The sequence below is a fragment of the Salvelinus namaycush genome, chromosome 40 (genome assembly GCF_016432855.1).
Source record: "Salvelinus namaycush isolate Seneca chromosome 40, SaNama_1.0, whole genome shotgun sequence".
Taxonomy (NCBI): Eukaryota; Metazoa; Chordata; class Actinopteri; order Salmoniformes; family Salmonidae; genus Salvelinus; species Salvelinus namaycush.
Window position 1 is genome coordinate 21,494,981 of NC_052346.1, and position 9,596 is coordinate 21,504,576.

A 9,596-nucleotide genomic window follows, 5' to 3' on the forward strand; every position below is an offset into this window, starting at 1 on the left:
AACTGGCTTGTGGGGGCCATGCGTTCATAGCGACGTCACTTTTTGATCTTTCGATGTCGGCTCTTCCTATCATTGTGAATCAGAATTCACCAAGTGTTGGATTGTTCACCCACTAATAGGGAACGTGAGCTGGGTTTAGACCACCGTGAGACAGGTTAATTTTACCCTACTCTAACACGTGACAACAGGATGCATTATATGGCCATAACCACGTGACACCTTCCCGCCAGGATGTCCTGTCCGGATGCCCATATTTGGGCATGTACGCGTCATCCAGACACAGGGTCATAAATCAGACGTTTGACACGCGCCGTCTCCTTTATTCTCTCTGATGCACCTGATTGGCAATGATGTTTAGATATCCTTGTGTGTACTGATGTTAGCACATGTTTTACACAACAATACAGTTAAAATTCACACACAATGTAGGCTACAAACATATTACAACTGTAGCAGGCCAATCCTGCTCCTGGAGGTCTGCTGGGTGTGCAGGCTTATGTTCCCACCCTGCACTAACACACCTGATACAAACGTATCAATCCTAATGACTTGATAATAATGTGTATTATTGTTGGGCCGGAATAGAAGTCTGCTCACCCAGTAGATCAGGGAGTGGATCAAGGTTGGCCACCTCTGGTATGGATATTTTAGTTTTTCTAAAAATGATGCTTTAGTAATAATAGCATACTTACTAAGATGTCTAACATTTACAAACAAGTTAGCTTATTTGTACATTGAAATTATATGTTGATTCATTCCATTTTTATTAATTGTTAAACTTGTTTTAATTGTAACGTAAAAACATTATTCAAGATGAACTAGTGTCAATGTTCATTAATTACAGATCAGAATTCTACAATAAAAAGGTGTGAAGGGGATCTGTCTCTAATTTGTCTGTGTTTCTGTCTCAAATGAACATGACCTTTTTGTCCAGTTGTAATCTCTCTGAGAGGTTTTATTTGATTGTCACGCTGTCTCAGTATATCATCCATTTAGCTGCTTATCATAATGGCATGCATTACCAATGCAGCCATATGTCTACAGTATGATGGCATTACTGGCCTAATGGACATGTGCAATCAATGTGCCCCTTGTCATTATACATCAGCAGCAGACAACAGCTAAACTCACATCATTTTCATATTGTTGAGCTGTTCTACACTTTAAATAGATAATGTATATGAGGCTAACCATAAGCCAGATTTGTTACATGATTTATCTGACATTAAATTGTTTAGTGCAAATCCAACCCTTGTATTCTAGGTTGAAGGATATTTTATTTCAGCTCATGAAACATGGGACCAACACTTTACATGTTGCATTTATATATTTTTTCAGTGTATGTACACTGAGTGTACAAAACATTAAGGACACCTTCCTAATATTTAGTTGAGCAGATATTCAGAGATGCAGAGAATGAAGTTGGGTTACTTCTAAGTAACTTTGGCTGACTCCTATGTCATCATCTCCAACATGTGACCTATTCCAGAGCTTTGCTTGGGTGTGGCTTGAGGCCTATACATTCATATCAGTTGTGTTCCCCTGTTGTATTCAGCTTAACTTATTTCTATTGTGGATTGTGTTTCTGTACACCAATGGAAAGTCTACAAAACTATGAGCAAACCAGCCTATGTATTGAATACATGGAATTGGATTGTGATGATACCGATGTTATGTTTTTTAAAAAGACAACTACATTTTCTAAAAGCATTTTCTGTTTTGCAAAAGTTGTGTGTTTTGTGGACTCTGTTTTGAAAATCAACAACATTGTTCCAAAAAATGCTTGTAGCCGATTGAGAGAAACTGTAATACATAAAGACAGTTGCTCCCTGATTAAATAGTACAAGAGTACACCCTGCTGGACAAAAAAGCTTACTGCACCTGGTATTCCCAGGCAGCGTAGCATACAAGTACTAACCAGGCCCGACCCTGCTTAGCTTCCGAGACCAGGCGTATTGAGACTGGTATGGCCGTAAGCCAGTGACTGTATTGTGTATATATGATATGTAATAATGCCGTAAGTGAAGGAATAACTCTTACTACACTATATCAAGTTTATGTCACTTGAAAAAGCGCAGTGTGAAATCATTGAAATAGAATCAATGGGATAAATAGACATAGTTACTTTAATACAGGCAGATGAGTCATATATTTGAGTCTTGTGAAAATAGCAGGCCTATCAAATAATGACTTCAGACAAATACATCAGATAACGTTACCGGTATGTGAGGCAGTCCATGTTACCAGTACATGACTTTAGCACATTTCATAGTTTGAACTGTATAGTCTTCTTGTGTATATATATATCCAATCATAACCATTTTTATAACTACTTTATTACTTAGCTATTTGTGTATATTTTTGATCGTGTGTATTGCACTGTTGAGGAGAGGTTGCAACTAAGCATTTCACTGTACCGTTTACACCCTGTATCCCGTGCATGTGACGAAAACTTTTTTTTTAAAGATTAACGCACCATTCACATCAGCTATCAAAGTCAATATAACGGTGACCGACTTGACCAGCAGTATCTAGCCATCACTGACACTAAAATGAACTTGTCCAATGTGAAAATACAATATAGATTATGATCCTTAAAAATTAAAAACGAATCAACGCCTGATTTATATTTACAACGACAGGGGGTGCACGGTTCCTGGAGGTACTGCAATACCAGGTCGATGCGTGGAGTGGACGGAGCAAGCCCCTATTCCATCTCCCTATTCCAAAAATCAATTTAATATATGGTCCCCAGATAGGGGACGTATCAGATATTAAACTGATAAGAACAGATGTTTTTATTTTTTATTTTTTTAATAATTTTTATTTACATTTCTCATTGAAATACAATTACAAAATCAGTGCATTACATAACATCGATTCATAAAAACAGTATCCAAAAATAGTGTAACAATATAACAATAGCAAAACTACTCAAAAAAGTGCTGTTCTGCAGAACCTGACCAGTATTATTACATTCAAGTTTAACTTGCCTCTAACAATCTCCAAAAAACAATACAAAGAATTCTATAAATACAAACATATACATATACCAAAGTGAATTCTGAATAAACCTCAGTGTATATCAAATATGTACAAAGGCTTAGCCTACATTTCAATTGGCTCTAAAAACATTTACAGTGAAGGGTAAATCCCTTTCCATTTCTGTTTCACTGGTACAATGCCCCACTTATCTATTTCGAATTGTATTCTTTTCCAAATGTCCTGTTTTATAAATTCAACTAATCCCGTCGGTGACCACTTGAGGGTGTCATTGACCGCACCACATCTGGCCTCCCAAAGTTTGGTCTTGATAAGGGACACCAGAGTCACTAATGCTAATAATTGCACCCTTTCCACATTTTTTAGTTCAAGTTTGGCTACCCCTTCATAATCAATGTTTTTTAAAATCTCAAAAAATAGTTAAATTTTTCTCCAAACCAATTTGGCAAAGGAACATTCCCATAAAACATGGGGAATTGTTTCAATTGCAAAACAATTGTCCCTGGGACAAAATTTATTCAGGGTCAAATTATGATCATATAATGTTGATCGGACCGGAAGACGTCTGTGTAAAACAAGCCAATTAAAATCTTTCAGTTTGTTGTCTAAACCTTTTAATTGTGTCCGTAGCCAGGTGGAAGGCGATATTGGTAATCGGTCTCTAGGACGACAATTTTCTATTAATTTCTCGTATAGCAATCTGTGGTTGATTACGTTTTCTTTTACTTTGCAGACAGGGGTTTTCTTTGCCCATTCCACTATTTTCTTAAAATGTAATGGGATACTTTCAGCGTTTGGCTTACTATTATCCCACTTCCACCATGAACCTTAACGGTGCAGACAGCCAGAATTGTATTAAAATGTGACATTTGTGTACAGAAGACGGCAAAAGACAACACACGTTTGAATAGAACAACGCATCTAGCTTGAGAGGAATATGAGGGAAATCCCTTCCACCAGCCTCTATAGGCTGGTACATCCTATCTCTACGGATGTACTCATATCCCCCCCAAAAGAAATTAAACAGTGCCCGTATGAAAGTTTTTCTGAGAGACACCGGCATGGGAAACACATAGGCAAGGTGAAGTAATGAAGGCAGAATGTCCACCTTCAGCACTAACACCTTCCCACTAAAAGATAGTCGCCTCACTTTCCACAGTCCCAATCTTTTATTAAGCGATACTAATTTTTCTTTCCAATTAAACATGTCATCTTTAATTTAATTTCCGAATGATATGCCGAGCACTACCATTGGTCCTGGGCACACAGTCAAACCACATAACTGATCAGTTCTCCATTTCCACTGTCCCATATATTTTATTTCTGTTTTATTGTTGTTTATCTTTGACCCAGAGGCAACAGAGAATTCATCAATGACTTTGATAGACTCTTTCAAGCTCAGGTCGTCCTGTAAATATAAAACTGTGTCGTCCGCATATTGTGAAATTTTTAGAATATCCCCTCCGGGTAAACGGATGCCTTTGATGTTGTAATTTGTCCTAATTGCGCATGCGAAAGGTTCAATATATAAAACATACATTAGAGCAGATAGAGGGTCCCCCTGTCTGACACCTCGTAATTGCTTGATAACAGTTCCAATATTCCCATTAATATTTACCCTGCTACCCACATTACTATAAAGAATTTTTACCCATTTCATAAAATTATTTCCAAAACCAAATTTTCCCATAACTCTAAATAAAAACTCATGGCTTACCATGTCAAATGCTTTTTCCTGGTCCAAATTCACAGTAATAGCTGGCAAGTGCCTTTCCTCTAAATATGCTTGAACGTCTCTGTGCAATTGCAAGTTCCAGGTTAATTTTCTCCCCACCACACCGCATGTTTGGTCTAAACCAACAACATATGCCATGGCAGAAGATAGGCGATTAGTTATGGCTTTGCTTAATAATTTATAGTCAACACACAACATTGTTAAAGGTCTCCAATTTGCTAATGTCTTGGGGTCTCCCTTTTTGTAAAGTAGAGAGATTACCCCCTCGCACATCGAACCTCCCATATGCTCCAAACCAAATATATCTCTAAACACTTCCAACAGATGACATCCAATTAAATCCCAAAAAACTATGTAAAACTCTTTAGAGAGCCCATCCACCCCTGGTACTTTGTTATCTTTCATGCTCTTCAGTGCCATATAAATTTCATCTAATTTCAATTCCCCTTCTAATTGGTCTCTAATATCGAAAGGTATCTGCACATCCACGCATTTAAAAAATTTGTCCCCTTCTCATAATCAATTGTTTGTTTTATAAATAGCTGAGAAAAGTGATGTGTAGCGACACCAAGCATGCCATCTCCATCCTCAACCATCTCCCCATCTTGGTCCAATAAAGCAGAAATAGTCCTCCTCTTTCCCCGTGATTTAATTTGTTTGAAAAAATATGCAGAGCACTTCTCATCATTTTCCCATTTATCCTGCTGACTTTGAAAAATGAAATCTCGAGCTTTCTTTTCAAAAAAAACATGCTGCTTTTTCTGCAGGATACATCATTTGTCTTTATCTAATCCACCACCATTCAAATTACCTTGGATGTGTAGATCTTTTAGTTCATTCTGCAATTCATAAAAATCTTTGTGGGTATTACGTACTTTGTCTTTGCAAAAATTCTGAATAAAAATCTTGATTCTTAATTTTGTGCTCTCCCACCACTCTATGACAGTAGAATAAAACGGTTTCATACTTACACAGCCCTGGAAGAAAGACCTAAATCTTGTCTCAAAAGTTGTGTCATGTAAAATGCCGTTATTAATTTTCCAATACCCTTTTCCAAATTCAATTGTTTTTAATTCTACTGTCACAGACAGGCAGCTGTGGTCTGAATAGAATACCGGAGTGACACGCGCAGAGGACAGATAATCTATTCGGCTCCTCGCGCCCCTGCTGTTTTCCCAAGTGAAACCTGTATCATCCGCATGCTCCACTCTATAAGTATCAACCAAATTATATTTACCTACTAAACTTTTTACAAGATGCCCTCCTAGATTACCTCGGTCGTATGATACATTAAAATCTCCCCCCATAAACACCTGTCTGTTTGTCATAAAAATAGCGTCTAGGTCGTTAAGCATTTCCCTCCTTTCCTTGGGTGTCGATGGTGCATACACGTTAATAAATCTAAAACATTTACCCCTCCAATCGATATCTACTATTAAAACCCTCCCGTGTACAGCCGAAAAACGTCCTACTATTTTTAAATCCCTATTCCCACATAGCACACCAACCCCTGTTGAATGCACCCCGCCGACACTCCACCTCGACTCTCCCTGAACCCATTCCTGCGTAAACCTCTCCGCGTCATTTTGATCTTTTAAATGTACTTCTTGTAAAAAACACACAGAGAAGCAAATAGAGGACAAATGGGAAAAAACAGTCGCCCTTTTAACTGGGTTCCTAAGCCCTCTAACATTTATGCTAGCTAGGTTTAAAAAAGACGACATGGGATAAGGAGGGAAACGGACAACTATCTAAATTATGACATTTTTCCATACTCACTTTAAATACATCTCCTCGTTAGGAGGCCTATCCGGGAAACGGTGGTCCCCAGCGGGAGGACTGTCCACAAAGATCGTGGTCGGGAAAACCCTTTCCTCCTCCTCCTGCTCCCCCTCCATCTGTGTGGGTGCTTGAACACCGCTGGGTGCCAGACCGCTGCTGTCGATGGAGCTGCCTGCCCGGGAAAGCAGAGTCTCCTCTGCGCTGCCCGGGTTCCCCTCGCCTTTCTACTCAGACCTCCCGCTTTCAAAACAACTGAAGCGGTTTCCCCCCAGAGCGGACTTCTCCGTCGCCTCCATGCTGATGAGTGGGGAAACAGGGTTCATCTGCTTCCTCTTCCCCGAGCACTTCCTCCTCTCTCTCACCGTTGTCCAGCTCTCCTGAACCGAGGGCGCGGTGGGCTCTCTCTTCTCCCCCTCCACTTGCTTGTTCCAACTCCCGTCGGTCTCTCCGCTCTCCTCAGACCCTCGCAGTTCTCTCTCCATCACCAGCTCATCCACCACCTCCTCAATGGCGCGTAGTTCCAATCCTTCTCCCTCATCTGGTCTTTTCCCACTCTCTGGTCTTTTCCCGCTCTCCGCTCTTGTCCCGCTCACCGCTCTGGTGTAAGAGGGGGCTGACGAACGTTGAAAAGAGTGCACCCCACGTTCCAAGACCCTTTATATGGCCTCAGATCTGCCTAGCAACACCATTCCAATTCTCACTGCTTACTGACATCTAGGGGAAATCGTATGCAGTGCATGTCGACTCATAGATTACATGCAAATTAATATACTGACCCTGGAACAGAGTGCCCGATTTCAGATTTCTCACTTCCTGACAGGAAGTTAGCTGCAACTTGAGTTCTGTTTTACTCACAGATATAATTCAAACGGTTTTAGAAACTAGAGAGTGTTTTCTATCCAATAGTAATAATAATATGCATATTGTACGAGCAAGAATTGAGTACGAGGCAGTTTAATTTGGGAACGAATTTTTACAAAGTGAAAACAGCGCCCCCATATTGACAAGAAGTTAAACTATATTGAAAAAACATACTTTACGATGATATTGTCACATTTATCAAATAAAATCAAAGCCGGAGATAGTTGCCGTCTATAACGACAGCTTTTCAGAAGGCAATCCCAGGTTCCTCTTCGCGTCATCCTGAAAACAGGAAATTGGTGTCACGTCATTCCAAGAGGTCTTATTCGACCTCAGTTCTAGCTATACACTCCATTTCTTCTCTCACTGCCTATTGACATCTAGTGGAAGGCGTATGAAGTGCATGTATAGTCATAAATCTCAAGCAAAATTATAGGGAGGGCCTGGAACAGAGCCTCGATTTGAGATTTTTCACTTTCTGACAGGAAGTTTGCTACAAAATGAGTTCTGTTTTACTCACAGATATAGTTCAAACGGTTTTAGAAACTTGAGAGTGTTTTCTATCCAATAGTAATAATAATATGCATATTGTACGAGCAAGAATTGAGTACGAGGCCGTTTGAAATGGGCACCTTTATCCAAGTTACTCAATACTGCCCCTGCAGCCATAAGAAGTTAATGAACAACATAGGAACTAAATTCCTCTAACAATTGGTCCTTCGAGCCGGATCTAAATATCTGTCCCTGTCATCTGAAGGTAACAAGCCGAGAACCGTGCACGGGCGGGCCGTGGTCCCGTAAAATAAAGCCCTGTCCCCTGACATTGGGGCTCTATAACAGGCCGGTATACACCCCAGGTTGACAGGAATGGTGACTAGATCCAACCGACATTGCTTTTCCCAGTCTGCGAGACCAGGTCAGTAGTCTTTATTCTCGAATTTGGGGGGAATAATTGAAAATATCTTTGATTTGATGTTCTAAAATACTTAGAATTGTTCAATGATAGGAGCTTGAGTATTCCAAACAGATTCACAAAGGGGTTCTACTTTATAGTTTAACCAAAATTGATAGGAAAGCAGGTCCGCGATGACCTGAGGTAAGGTGCGCTACCATAAATAAAACGAAACTTAATAACAGAGGCACGTATGCCCGAGATTAAGAAGGAAGGGATATTAAATAGGTGTTGTTAGATAGGACGGTCGTTTTGTACAAATAGGATAACTTATGGTTAACTGGCATTAATTCAAAAGCCATACGTAAATAAAGTCCTAATACCTAAATAGTCTAGGTAATTCTATGCGAACAAGATAACTTAACATATTCAATACTGAAATAAAATCCAAAAAGGAGGAGAGGGAAGCCTAATATAGGGGAGTGAGATACGAGATATTAACTTTAAAAGTCCTATGACACAACAGAGATAGTTGTACGGGTGAGACCTAATGTTCGATCGACAGTCAACTCTATAGACAAAGTTTCCAGAAAGGAGAAACACACATTAAGAACTAGTGTATCTATCATTTCCTATACAACATGTATTTTTTTGTAATGTTTATGAATAGCTATTTGGTCAGAATAGGTGAGAGTCTAATAGAAATATCCGCACATTCTGGGAAAAAGAAGCTACGTTAGCATAATGGATAACCACTGATTTCAGCTCTAAATATGCACATTTTCGAACAAAACATAAGTGTATGTATAACCTGATGTTATAGGACTGTCATCTGAGGAAGGTTTATGAAGGTTAGTGAAAATTAATATCTTTTGCTGGTTTATTCGCTAACGCTAACGTAACTATTGCTATCGCTAACGTGCCTTGATGAATGAATGCGGTAGTGTGGTAGGCTATTGTAGTAAGCTAATATAATGTTATATTGTGTTTTCGCTGTAAAACACTTAAAAAATCGGAAATATTGGCTGGATTCACAAGATGCTTGTCTTTCATTTGCTGTACACGATGCATTTTTCAGAAATGTTTTATGATGAGTATTTAGGTATTCCACGTTGGTCTCTATAATTACTCTGGCTGCTTCGGTGCTATTTTTGACGGTAGCTGTGATGGTAGCTGCAATGTAAAACTGATTTATACCTCAAATATGCACATTTTTCGAACAAAACATAGATTTATTGTGTAACATGTTATAAGACTGTCATCTGATGAAGTTGTTTCTTGGTTAGTTTGGTTGGTTCTTGGTTAGTTAGGTTGGCTTTGTGC

General features: G+C 39.2%; 1 pseudogene; it reads right to left on the bottom strand.

Moving 5' to 3' along the window:
* Positions 1-2,640: 2,640 nt before the first annotated feature.
* LOC120033781 lies at positions 2,641-2,851 on the bottom strand (annotated as a pseudogene).
* Between the last annotated feature and the right edge of the window lie 6,745 nt (positions 2,852-9,596).